A 15002-nucleotide genomic window follows, 5' to 3' on the forward strand; every position below is an offset into this window, starting at 1 on the left:
CCTGCAATGGATGATTTTTTTACGGCAAGTAGCAGTGCAAGTGTAAGCGCAACATCTCCGATTGTGCTTGAATCATCGTCAGAGCAGCCTCCCAATGCTACTAATACAAGTGCAGCAGCTGCAAGTTCGGATACAGCCAATGGAACTGAAGATGCAGCCCCTGACGTGAAGAGATGTAAGAAGCTCACCTCTGATGTTTGGGAACATTTCACCAAGTATGAGATAACGACGATGGATAAGGATGGTAACAAGGTTGTAGAGAAATGGGCTAGATGCAATAGCAAAGGGTGCAATTACAAGGGCCCTCGTACTAATGCTCGAGGCAATCGGGGCACAACAGTTTTCAAGTCTCATTTGCAGAACAAGCATCAGATCATTACTGGACGGCAAAAACTTGTACTGAATAAAGTTGAAGGAAATGAGTCCATGGTAGCACCTGCGACCTTTAGGTATGACGAGTCTACCAGTTTGAAGAAGTTTTATCTCTCAATTATAATGCATGAGTACCCCTTCAATATTGTTGACCATGAGTACTTGGTGGACTTTATCCATTCTTTGCGTCCAACTTTTCCAATTAAAAGTCGCCCTACTGTGAAGAAAGACATAGTCAACATATTTAAAGAGGAAAAGAAGAAATTGTATGAGTACTTCAAAACAGTGCAGTGCCGATTTAGTGCCACCATGGACATGTGGACATCTGGACAAACCAAAGGATACATGTGCATCACTGTTCATTAGATAGATGAAAACTGGTGCATGCAAAAGAGGATTATCAAGTTTAATCATGTACAGGGAAACCATTCAGGAAAAAATCTTGGCTTACACTTTTATGATTGCATAGTGGATTGGAATCTTGACAGGAAATTGCTTTCACTCAGTTTGGACAATGCTTCAGCCAATGATAAGTGTGTTGAGGGGCTACTAACCAAATTCAGTAAGAATAGTCTAATCTGTGATGGCATATTTTTTCATGTAAGATGTTTCAATCACATCCTAAACCTGGTCGCTCAAGATGGTTTGAAGACAATTGCAGCATCTATTGCAAATATTAGAAATACAATATCAATTGTGAGGAATTCTCCACAGCAGAAGGAAGAGTTTGAGAAGTGTGCTTCAGAATGTGACTTGAATCCAAAATCTGAACTGATCTTGGATGTTCCTACCCGGTGGAATTCCACGTATGATATGCTGCACAAGGCACTTTACTTTAGAGATGCTTTTGATAGGCTTTTTCTTCGGCATAAAAAGAAGTATAAGAAGTGTGCTCCAACTTCGCAGAATTGGATTATGGCATTGAAGATATGTGATCACCTGAAGATTTTCAAGGATGCTACTGTGCTGTTCTCTGGAACTACATATCCAACTGCAAATAAGTTTTTTATCACCTTTTGCAAGTTTAAGATTGCAATTGATGGCTGGTGTGCTAGCTCTGACAAAGTAATTAAGTCTATGGCACGTTCCATGAAACTTAAATATGATAAGTATTGGGAGAAGTCCAACATGGCACTTTCCGTGGCAGTCTTCTTTGATCCTAGATACAAGAGAAACGTGATAGAATATTATGCACCAACCATTTACCCCACCACTCATGACCAACAGATTGAGAAGTTTACAAAAGTTATTACCCAGTTGTTTGAAGCTTACGTCTCTACATCAAAGAAGACAACATGTAACAGTAGTGATACTAATACGTATGAAACACCTTCTATTGATCTTGATCTAGATGATGGTTTAGACTCGTTCTCTTGAGTAGTAGAAGTCAAAAATCAGACCGTGTTCTCAAAACTGAGTTGGAAGTATACATGGAGCAAGAGTTACAATCTAGAAAAGATTCGAATTTTGATATACTATCATGGTGGAAGGTCAATCAAGTTGAGTTTCCTATTCTGTCACGACTTGCTCGAGATATCTTATCTATGCAAGTGTCGACGGTTGCCTCGGAGTCGGCATTCAGTGCTGGTGGGCGGGTTGTTGACCCATTTCGTGGTTGTCTTGAACCTGAAACCGTCGAAGCTTTAATTTGTACTAAAAGTTGGATTGGAGCATCAAAAGGTAACCTTTTAAATTTTATCTCAACTTCATGTGCACCCTGTGACATAATCATACTAATAATTATTATTATCAATCATTCAGGTAGTGACATTGCATCTGTTGTCAAAGACATGGACATGCCAAGCTTGGAGGAACGTTTACAACTTTGGTGCACATGGTTTGCATTTTATCTATTTTTTGACTTGTATTATGTCTAATACTCATATTACAGAACTTGAAATCTATTTGTATGCTTGCCTATGTAGTTGGAGGAGCCACAAGAGGATGATAGTGATGATGACCTCGAGGACTTCATGGATGAGGAAATGGAGGATTGAATGTTGTAGTGCTGGAATGGAACTGTTAGTTACTATATTTAAAGTTTCAAATATTTGCATCATGGATACTTTTCTTGTTGAGTTGAAGTGTGTACTACAGTACTAGTACTATTAAAGCTGAGCACTATTGTGATTTTAGCTGCGATGTTTGGTTGTTGGATGGCTTCCAAGTTTTTTTGTTGCAAAAGTTGAATATTTATGCACAAATGAATATCTAATAATATATCCACAATATATCATAATATTTTATAATCATCTTATCATTGACAACTTTGTTCATTTCATTGTGTTTTTTTCTACGGTTCAAGGGTTCTTTGTTCCGGTGAACATCCGCTTCCATCTCCGTTTCCGTGTCGTATTCGCTCCGTTTTTGTTTCCGGTAGTATCTGTTTCCGTATTTGTTTCCGAGGTTTCTGTATTCGTTTCCGTTTCCGAAAAAAATATGAAAACAAATATGATAGCACCCAGTTCCATCCGTTTCCGCTCCGTTTTCATCCCTACGCCTAGCCGCCGCCGCCCTGGTCAGTCGTCAACCACGTTTCCCCGCCGGCCGCTGCGCTGCCCGCCCGGTCCGGCGTCCTGACCACGTGCCTCTCCTTCTTCTGATCTTCTCGAAATGTTCCTAAATTACAATGCACGCACACGCTGCCATACAGCGGCACAGGTAATACGTATTGCTCAATTAATTAGAAATCCTTCTATATCATCAGCCATTCCAGCAATTATTATTTTTTTCTAAATCTGTATCATCTAATTAATTCAGTATCTTCAACAATACTCAACTCTGTATCATCTAATTATTTTTCCTATTTCCTTTTATATCATGCAAACTCGATGAATTGGTGGTGTTAAATCATATTACTTAGTCAGTTTTATTTGAATGTCGTCAGGAGATTATAAGTCCAAGATGAAGAGGACCCGTACAATTGAATCTTTTTTCCAATCAGTTGAGCGTGATGTATTTGCAAGCATTGATGATATTAATATTATACAGTGCTATAAAAAAATGAGGAAACGCAGGGGCTACTACCTCGTGGACTTTGTGTAAATGGTATAATATGTTCTTTTCTTTTTGCAAAATTTCATATGAACAATTGATTTAGTCTATGTCCAATGTCTTGATTTTAAATACTTGATTTTATGTTTGCAGATCCAGATCCTTCTACTATTGCTGGTGAAGAAACGATGGCCTTGAATTAAGAAAGTCTTCGGTAATTTGGTACCAAACCATGTTTGCAATGATGCACTTTGTTAAACTATTTGTTTTTATGGAATTTCTTCTTGTGATAGTAATGAATTTATATTTCGTTTTGAATGTGATTTTGTGCCATACTTATAACACATGTTGGTCTGCGTGGGTATTTGACGATATATTTAGTCAGTTAGTTTTAGCCTCAGGCTTTGAGAAATCTTGGCTCTGCCTTTGCTTATACATACGTGTATACACTCACTCTGTGAGCGCACACACGCACACCCTACCCCTATGAGCACCTTCGAGAGACTAAGCCGGCATATCATCTTGAGATTTACGAACTCACCATAGGTGCCTCGTCGTCGACGGGAACGTCTCCTCCCACTGAAAGCACATCGCCAGAAATTCTGAATAAATCCAGGAATAATGTGAGCACCAGGACTTGAACCTTGGTGGGCTGGGGATACCGCTGTCCCTCTAACCATCCAACGACATGTTGGTTTGCATATAACTCTCTTTTTGCAAGGTATACGGTTTCCGAAATCACTAATTAAGGAGTACTTCTTCCAAAGGTCACTTCCATCATCATGTGCGCCAGTTGCCGTAACCTGAGTGTTCTCTTCTTTTCATAGGTTCGTCTATTCAAAACATTTTATCTTTTAAACCATGCTTCCAAATTCTGATCTACTTACACCGTTAGATTTCTTGCAAAGAGATCTTTGAAACAAGATCCCATTTTAATATTTTTTGATGAAATTTTTTGTGAAAAAACCAGGAAAACCTGGATGAAGAAACCCAAGCTGGAAGCACGAGGTTTTTTCTCACTTTTTTCACTTTTCGAGGGGCATAGTTGTGCCTCTCATGGAAGAAAATTTGTCCCTCCACAAGAAGCAAATCTATGCCTCTCTTGGAAGCACAAAAATAAGTTTTTTTCCTTTCCGAGAAGCACAGTTGTACCTCTCGCAAAAGTAAACATGTGCCCCCACGAGGAGCAATTCTGTGACTCTCACGGAAGCAAAAGATTTTTTTTCCTTTTCTGAGTGCCTCTCCCGAGAGCAAATCTATGCCTCCACGAGAAGCAAATTTGTGCCTCTCACAGAAGCAAAAGAATGAAAACATGTTTTTCCCCCTTTTCGAGAGGCAAATTGTGCTTCTCGTGGAGCAAACTTGTGCCTCCACGAGAAGCAAATCCGTGCTTCTCGCAGAAGCAAAAAAAAATTGAAAAATAATTTTTGTTTTTTTCTTTCAAAACCTTGAAAAATATATACCAATATAAAAAGACCTAAAAGGGCAGATCCAACTGATCTCGGCCATCGAACTAAGTCAATCTAACGACCTAGACTGCTCCAATGGCGAGCGTTAAACGTGTTTAACGTACAATTAATATCATATCAAATATTGCACTAATCACATGATTAACACACAAATAATAGCATGTGTAATATCCACGTGCAATTAATATATTGCCTAAATATTAACGTGTGTTGCACGTGCGCATTTACTAGTTAGGGCAAAAACCAAAAATACCCCCAAAAAGTGTAAAACCCAAAAAACACGTACACACAAAAATACTGAGGGAGCATCCAACATGCGACACGTGGCTGCGGCTGAGAGCATGTGGCGGCGGCTGACAGCACGCCGTGTGACACGCCCTTAATTAGCCCACCAAAGGCTCCCGCAAGGGGTATTGGTTAGTTAGTTCGTCCATAAGTTTGGTCGCGTTGAGCACCCCCTAAATGGGCTGGCACATCGCAGGAGGAGCGATGTGTCTTCTAGAGACCGTCTTTTTTTTCATTTTGTATTACTTTTACTTATATTTATGATGTGGGAAAAAATTAAATAATTCATGAAAAAATTTCATCGTTGAAAATATGCTACTCCCTCCATCCATATATATAGGACTTAACGCGTTTTTGAGATTGTCTTTGACTATTGATAAGATTAATACTACATGAGATATATGATGTAAAAAATTATATCATTGGAAGCTCGTTTCACGTACGAATTTGACGGTATGCTTTGTGTAACTTGCATGTCATATATTATTGATCTAAGATGGGGTCAAAGTTAGTCTTGAAAAATGCATTAGGCCCATTATAGATGGATAGAGGGAGTAACATGTTCGAAAAGTTCATGCCATTTATAAAAAATTCCCGTCATTACAAAAGAAAATGTATGTGACATTTAAAGAAAATCTTTAGGGGAAACTTTTAAATTCAATCTAGATTTTGGGTTTCTATGTTACGGGTTGGGTGGACAAATAGTTCAATTTTATAGTTAGATGTCAGATTTATTCCAATGAAGTAAACACTTGATGGTAACTTTTTTATGAATTTCAAGAAGTTTGACAGCAAGTTCTACTGTTGACCTTTGGGTGGAGGGTGTTTGGGCTTCCAAATTGAATTGAAATTAAAAAATTCTCCTAATTCAGGAAATGCATGTGATGTTCTAACAAATTAAACAAAAAAAAATTGTCACAATGGCATGTTTTGTGGGCTAGGCTCAAATCGTAGCCAATGGAAGAACATGTTGAAATGTTTGATGGCTGTCAAAGGAGATTTCAAATTTGAAGTGTTTCATTTTTTAATTCAAAAAATAGCAGACATAAAAAAGTGAAACTTTAGTGTCAGTATATGTCATCCTCTAAGAACAAAGTTTACAAGGTCAACGCTCTATTACAGTACGAATAGAAAATATCAAATTTATGTGTCTAATAGGAGATCTGCTTCTCACATGAGGACTTTATACCTGCCCAAACCCTCCCATTAGAAACACGTCCATACATCGTAAGTATGGAAATTTCATTTTTGGGGACAAACCCAAGCAATTATCCATGATCAACTAAAATATTAGAGTGTGTCCCTCAAAATTTGTATTCATGTTATTTTTTTCATATGCTCATTGCCTTGATGGGATTGATGAACTACTCACCACATTAAAAACTTGAATGTATGTGAACTCCCAATAATTATGTAAATGTCCAACTCGAGAAGTATATTGAAAATTTATTGTAGTTTGTAGAGTACATTCTCAGACTAAATTACCTGGTCCACCACAGTACATATGCATACCATGATTATCAACTACATAGCCATCAATACTATATTTTGTTTTATCACTAGTTCCAAGAAGGTCTTTGTGTCTATTTGGAGTGACAAGCTTGTTGTGGATGTCAACAATCTGGATATTTCTCATAAAAGCTGCTTTTCCATACCCTTCAGCGACAAAATGCCCACTACCCATTTGTGGGGAGTCTGATGAAGCTGTTGGGCCCTGAACAAAACCACCCCAGTATGAGAAAATTCATTTATATTTAATGTGAGAGAAGAGTGAACTTGGCCAATATCCAATCGGTGTCTTTTCTTCACCATACACCAGCCACCAATTCGCCGTTTTGGGGTCCTAAGGAAAATCAAAATGCATGGAAGATTACTGAACACATACAAGGACATAAAATCCTCAATGCTATTATGCTAAATATCTAGTGTGCTTGCAGTTGTTTCTGTTCCTCTGAAGATATATAGGATGCATTCTTCTCATAACATTTTCCCATACTAAGTGATGTACATCAAGACAATGCGTATGTGAATCTCCTTGAATATCAAATGGTCTCCATCATTGGAAGTGCTTATTGAATGTGTTATTTTAATGGTAAGGTGACTGGTAATTTTATTTTAGGCCATGTTCTTGATAATTTGTCAAATGATAGTATGTGCGTATTGGAACACTACAAATAAAAGAAATGTTGGCATTCCAAAATTACACAATTGATATCATATTGAGCTACCTACATTTGTTGTGTGATCATCTAATTCATGTAAGTACAAATTTCCACATGCACCCCCTGTAAATTAAATGTAGAAAACCATAAATTGCATTGAGAAAGAGAGTACCTTGAAAATGTAAATGTCTATCACATATTGTGGTCCATTGTAGACTGAAACCGGAAGTACTCTTCCTCCAAGACCAACACGGTGACTAACTTGCACAAAACCAGGACATACGTGATCGTAGCAGGGCTTGTGTAGTTTGCCATCGCGCTATTATCCAAGTTCATCCAAAGATAGAAAGAAAGTATATCAATTTATATTAATTTGTACTTGATAATATAATGTGTATGATAGTAAATATTATTAATTACCCAAACAACATGAAACCACGCAAAGCTATCACCAGTGATGCTTGGAGCTACCGAATAACAAGCACCTACACCTTCTTCGTGACCCTTTGGTCCATTATCAATTAGTATCGTTGATTGACTAATATCCTTGCTATCTTTCTTCACCTTTGGCTCATACACATTTATTGTAGCTCATACCCCATACAAATCATCTGAATATCTAATTCCTGCCATCTACAAAAAAAATGTTCGTCAATGTGATAACTATATTAACCACATCAGTATAATTCCAATACCATATAACAACAATGACAATAACTTAATGGTCTCAACTTGGAGTTAGAGAGACGAATGCATATCGAACGCTTCAAGAAAGTCTTGGACTAACATGGTGAAAATATGGAATTACTACACATACAATTGAAAGAACATTGACACGAATTAGAGAAACTCAAGTCGATTCATCATATATGCGGTCCCCAAAATGGTTTAGAACGCCATCCATCGTTTTTCGAAGGTTGCGAAAGCTGTGCGCAAACACATAGTCACCACAAATGTGTCTCCATAATTGTTTTTATTCTTTATTGTTTTTTCGACAAATTCAACATGAACTTAATTGCTAATTTGCAAAATAGATTTCATTCATATATAACATGGTGGAAAATGAGTCACATCATGACTTTGTACATATAGGATATTAGTAACTAATTAAGGGGCACTTTTCCTATTAGGGCACACTGATGTGCCATTGGCATGGGAGCAGAAGAGAGAGGGAGAAGTAGCTGAAATCCCCGTCGCAACGGCTGGGTTTGGAGTGACGCATATGGTGACTTTCCTAGATTGTTATTTTGTACATTGTTCCACATAATAATTGTTATTATTGTGATCGGCCACATATGGCGAGTATTCTAGACATGCTCTTACTATTTATTTGAAAAAGCTATCTGATGAATTCTATATTTACTCCTCGAATTTCTACTTTTTAGGACCTTTATGTTTGTGTATGTGCATGCACAACGACGGGGCCACAATTAAAGAAAACTCTGGGACAGGTTCTTTGGCAACATGCATAGTTTGTCCCTTATAACTTCCTACAAATACCATAAAAATTCCACATGCACACGGCATATAAAAATAAAATTACCTAATGCGGAAATTGCCACCATAGCATTAACTTTAGCAGGTCGGTGATACGTCTCCAACGTATCTATAATTTTTGATTGTTCCATGCTATTATATATTCTGTTTTGGATGTTTAATGGGCTTATTTATACGCTTTTATATTATTTTTGGGACTAACCTATTAACCGGAGGCCCAGCCCAAATTGCCGTTTTTTTTCCTATTTCAGTGTTTCGCAGAAAAAGAATATCAAACGGAGTCCAAACAGAATGAAACCTTCGAGAGTGTGATTTTTGGAACAAACGTGATCCAGAGGACTTGGAGTGGACGTCAAGCAACCAATGAGGAGGCCACGAGGCAAGGGGCGCGCCTACCCACCTGGGCGCGCCCTCCACCCTCGTGGGCCCCTCGTGGCTCCACCGACCTACTTCTTCCTCCTATATATACCTACGTACCCTGAAAACATCGAGGAGCACCACGAAACCCTATTTCCACCGCCGCAACCTTCTGTACCCAAGAGATCCCATCTTGGGGCCTTTTCCGGAGCTTCGCCGGAGGGGGCATTGATCACGGAGGGCCTCTACATCAACTCCATGGCCCGTCCGATGATGTGTGAGTAGTTTACTTCAGACCTTCGGGTCCATAGTTATTAGCTAGATGCCTTCTTCTCTCTCTTTGGATCTCAATACAAAGTTCTCCTCGATTCTCTTGGAGATCTATTCGATGTAATCTTCTTTTGCGGTGTGTTTGTCGAGATCCGATGAATTGTGGGTTTATGATCAAGATTATCTATGAACAATATTTGAATCTTCTCTGAATTCTTTGATGTATGATTGGTTATCTTTGCAAGTCTCTTCGAATTATCAGTTTGGTTTGGCCTACTAGATTGATATTTCTTGCAATGGGAGAAGTGCTTAGCTTTGGGTTCAATCTTGCGGTGCTCGATCCCAATGACAGTAGGGGAAACGACACGTATTGTATTGTTGCCATCGAGGATAAAAAGATGGGGTTTATATCATAATGCATGAGTTTATCCCTCTACATCATGTCATCTTGCTTAAAATGTTACTCCGTTCTTATGAACTTAATACTCTAGATGCATGCTGGATAGCGGTCGATGTGTGGAGTAATAGTAGTAGATGCAGGCAGGAGTCGGTCTACTTGTCACGGACGTGATGCCTATATACATGATCATACCTAGATATTCTCATAACTATGCTCAATTCTATCAATTGCTCGATAGTAATTTGTTCACCCACCGTAATACTTATGCTATCTTGAGAGAAGCCACTAGTGAAACCTATGGCCCTCGGGTCTATTTTCCATCATACAAGTTTCCAATCTATTTTATTTTGCAATCTTTACATATTTATCTTATTATTATTATCGCTATCAGATCTCACTCTTGCAAGTGGCCGTGAAGGGATTGACAACCCATTTTATCGCGTTGGTTGCGAGGTTCTTATTTGTTTGTGTAGGTACGAGGTGACTCGCGCGTGGTCTCCTACTGGATTGATACCTTGGTTCTCAAAAACTGAGGGAAATACTTACACTGCTTTGCTGCATCACCCTTTCCTCTTCAAGGGAAAACCAAACGCATGCTCAAGAGGTAGCAGTCGGCTAGTACAAGATGTGACACTGGAGCAGCTTTGCAATGAAGGGGAATCACTGGTTGGCTCGCCGCAAGGGTAGTGGGTAGCTGAGAAAGCATTGGGGGTGGTGGGCCACATGGTCACCGAGTTGGGAGCTAGTTTGGGACACAATTGTCGATTGGAAGGGATTTAGGTAGCTAGCTTTGATTATTCGTATGCCTGGGCTATGATAGGCTATTGGGCTGAACCATGGGCCCAATAAACAATGCATACATGTAATAGTAAAAATATCCAACTCCTCGGGCCTGGACCTGGGTGCATGGGGTGTGGATCCATCATTGTGTATGTATTAATACAAACACATGCTCATGTGTGTGTGTGTATTCTAAATTTCTGTGCTATGAAATTGACTATTCCACACTCTGAAACAAATAATTCACCTTACAACCTTCATTTTGTGATTAAACATTATCATTCAAATTAAAAAGACTTTGTATTGGAATTATCTTTGAGAATTTTATTTGGTTATTTTCCACAACTGTATTCAACTATATTGTACATTTTCTAGGCAAACAACAATTTCTTGTTAGTAGTATCATTACTATGATAACTAGATCATTATGACAAGCAAAAAACAAAAATGAAAACTCACCTCTAGTTGTTCATCCTTGTTAATCACTTGCTCGATAATATATGATGCTATATGTCCCATTCAATTATTACATAGAATTGGAACCATCCCGTTCGGGCATTCGACAATAGACAGATGTGCTTGTAAAACACCATTTGGGGAGGGAGATTTTATACTTTCTTCAACCGGTACCGAACTTGGTTCCATCTGTTTCATAATAAAACTTTATTACTGGCACACAATCACATATACAAAAAAATGTGTAGCTTAATCCATTTCTAATGGAGCACGCATATCATAAGTTTTATTTATTTCACTCTGACGTCCATTGTTTGAAGAAATATACTTAAATAATAGATAAAAATTATGATTTGAATCTAAAGGGAGTAAAACAAACTATGCTATGAAATTCATGTATATGTGGCAACATTCATTGTGTCTTCAGTCATGAATCGACGTCCATTTTAGCCACATGATGTTTGTAACTCATGTCTTGATGAATGTAATTTACCTGAATTTTGTGATATTTCAATAATGGGTGATCCAAAGTCGGTTGGACACTCACATCGATGCAATCATATATATCTCCACCTTCCATCTAGTTTTATGTCCATCTCCTTGTTAGCCACTAAAAACCGATGCTATATATATAATATGGTGTGGAATAGTTCTTACCATGATGGTTTTATTAACTTTTCGATGGGCAAGGATCTCTTTGTTGGTCTCCCTTTGCATTGTAGCTATATTTATTCCTCTGGTTATTAGAACAAGATATGAGAGTAGAAGGAGCGCTCTAATAGCTTGCCTTTCTTCCATTTTGGAAACCTTGAATGGTCAATTTTCATACTGCATATCAACTATATTTATAGGCATTCTGGCATATCAATAGTTTAATGGTTGTCATTCATTGAATTAATGCCCCAAAGATCAGATTTTTTATATGTATGTACAACCATATATTAATGCAAAGTATAAAGTTATGTATATCAGTATATCATTCACATTTATTTCATAAATCTTAGATTGTTAATGCCATACAGACAATATGAAGTATTTAATGCAGAGAAATATCCATAACTATCCATTGTATTTAATTCGGATATGAAAATGTGATCCATCTAGCTCTCTCAGGCCCTCAACACTTCTTTTTATGCAATCAAGCATGACGTAGGGATGGCAAACTAGCGAGTTTGGAGGATATATGGCCATATATCCATGAGCCTATTGATTACCCACCCCTGAAAGTATCCATGGGCCACAGATGACGTCCGCACCTGCACCACTAGATATCCAGATGTACATGGATAATCATATCCATGTAAAACCAATAACAACTATACATGTAACAAACAATGATGGTAATAAAAAGGTCACGTAGCATCATAGACTATAGAAATTAACATTTTTGCACAGCAACACAACTACTAATGTCAGACCAAAATACGATTAATATACATAATGGTCGACACGGAGTTATCACATGTTATATGACCCATGTCAATTTGTGTCTCACTATTCAGATTGTCATCCATCGGGTATCCATGACCAACCCATATTTCAATATTTTGATTTTTTTTATTTTATTTTTACTCTTCTGCTTGGGTTTATGTTTTTTTTTATTTTTCACTTTTATTAGAGAGGCTTATCTTTGGCAAAGATGGTTTGGAAGAAAGCACAGTTATGTATGTTGGGAATAATGATGTGGGTCCTAAATCAAATAATTACATGTAGGCCATACTTATTGGGCTAGGTGTTTTTGATAATTTTTCCTCCTGTTGCAACTATGAGCATGTTTGCTATAATACCAAAACGAGGGAGTATAACATAAGATTCGATGGCCACTTGTTTCATCACTAATTAATGCACGGATTATATAAATTTATTCTAGACCTTAGGTGCGTGTATTTTGATGGGTCGGACATTCAGTGACATGGACATGCGCGTATTTTGGTGGATGGGGCAATTAAGGCTTTCTTCATAGTGAAGCACACAACTATGCTTGCACATACAATTTTCACTAAATTTGAATACATATCAAATTTCACTCCCGTTGCAACGCACGGGCATATGTGCTAGTCTTTTTAAAAGATCCAATTATGATGAACCAATTTCTAGTGAGTTGAGTGCACTAGATTATCTTTATGAATTTTTTCTTGAAGTTCGTGAATCTAAAAACTATAATGAAGTGTTCGAAGAACAAATGTATAAAGTGATTCATGATAGCCCCTTGAATGAAAAGCATGATTGCAATGATGTTATTATAAATTCTATTAATGTAAATTGTGTTAATAATATGCAAACTACAAGCTTGGGGATGATAATTTTGTCATGTCCACTACTTATTGCAATGATCGTGATCGGGGTGATAATGCTTCTTATGATCTTGATTGCAATTTTTGCAATAATATTGAAAGTGGGTTTAGAAGAGTGTCAACTTTAGGAAAGGAGATTCCCACATACTCGGAGAGTATTCAATCTAATGAAAAGTTTGACAAAAGTGTGTTTGGAGAGGTCATGACTTTAGTTGATGTTAATCCCACTATCTTGGAAGAGTATGCGACTTTTATGCATGTAGATCATGAAGTGAAAATTTTATATGATAGCTATATTGTTGAATTTGATTATGGTCCCACATTTAATATTATGAGAGAGGAAAATATGGTTGTAGAAATTTTCGTGTTACTAAATTACATCTCTTCATGTTGAGATCATTGTTGTTTCTTTCTCCTTCCTTGCATATGCTAGGTTCTGTTTGTGTTGATAATTTGTTCACTTATAAAATGCCTATGCATAGGAAATATATTAGACTTAAATGTGCTTGGCACATGATTTATGATGCTCTCTTTATGTTTCAATTATTATCTTTCTTGTGAGCATCATTAACATTTCAAGCCTATCTTAATGGCTATAATGAAAGATCTTGTTGGGACACAACTGACTAGTTATTTTTCCTGTTGTTTTGTGTTCACTAAGTTGTGTTACTATTATGATTGTGTTTTTATGTTTTAATTAGTGTTTGTACCAAATAAATCCTTTAGGGTTATGTTGGATGATAGTTGACTTGATTCTGTGAGGAAACATTATGCCAAGTTCTCACATTTTGTAACTCCATGATAACCCACAAGTATAGGGGATCGCAACAGTTTTCGAGGGTAGAGTATTCAACCCAAATTTATTGGTTCGACACAAGGGGAGCCAAAGAATATTCACAAGTATTAGCAGTTGAGTTATCAATTCAACCACACCTGAAAAACTTAATATCTGCAGGAAATTATTTAGTAGCAAAGTAGTATGATAGTGATAGTAACAGTGGCAATAGTAACAGTAACCGTTTGGTAGTAATTGTAACAGCAACAACGAAAGTAACTTACCAAGATCAATATGTGAAAAACTCGTAGGCATTGGATCAGTGATGGATAATTACGTCGGATGGCATTCATCATGCAACAGTTATAACCTATGGCGACCCAACACTAGCTCCAATTCATCAATGTAACTAGTGGGTGCACCCGCGCATTCATGCGGCTAGAAGTGGATATATCTTTCTAAATTTATAGTTTTTAACATTTAATGTTTGGAACTTTGTATTGTTGTGTATTAAGAACTTCCTTATTCATTTGTGTAGCATCTTCCAGTCATATTTATTTATTAAAACTTTCAGTCTAATTAATTCGATTTGAATATTTAATGTTAGTAACTTCATATTATTTTGTATTAAGAAACTTTGTATACATTTTTGTAGCTTTATATGATCATATTTATTTTTGATTTTCTACATCTATTATTCATTTTACCAAATCTTATACCAGATAGACCCACGGTTCTAACTTTCAAGAGAAACATTAAAAAATTCTCAATTATTTGTCACTCATTCCTCACAAGTGTGAATCGGATTAAATAACATGATGTTTCTGAAGCTTTGTGTAGCCCACATTTTTCTTATGGGTATGTCCAGCCCACGTACGACTTTGTTGGAAA

General features: G+C 37.2%; 1 pseudogene; it reads right to left on the reverse strand.

Moving 5' to 3' along the window:
- Nucleotides 1–6591: 6591 nt before the first annotated feature.
- On the reverse strand, nt 6592–11759 carry LOC125547325 (annotated as a pseudogene).
- Nucleotides 11760–15002: the final 3243 nt, after the last annotated feature.

Source organism: Triticum urartu, chromosome 3, assembly GCF_003073215.2.
Source record: "Triticum urartu cultivar G1812 chromosome 3, Tu2.1, whole genome shotgun sequence".
In the NCBI taxonomy this organism is placed as follows: Eukaryota; Viridiplantae; Streptophyta; class Magnoliopsida; order Poales; family Poaceae; genus Triticum; species Triticum urartu.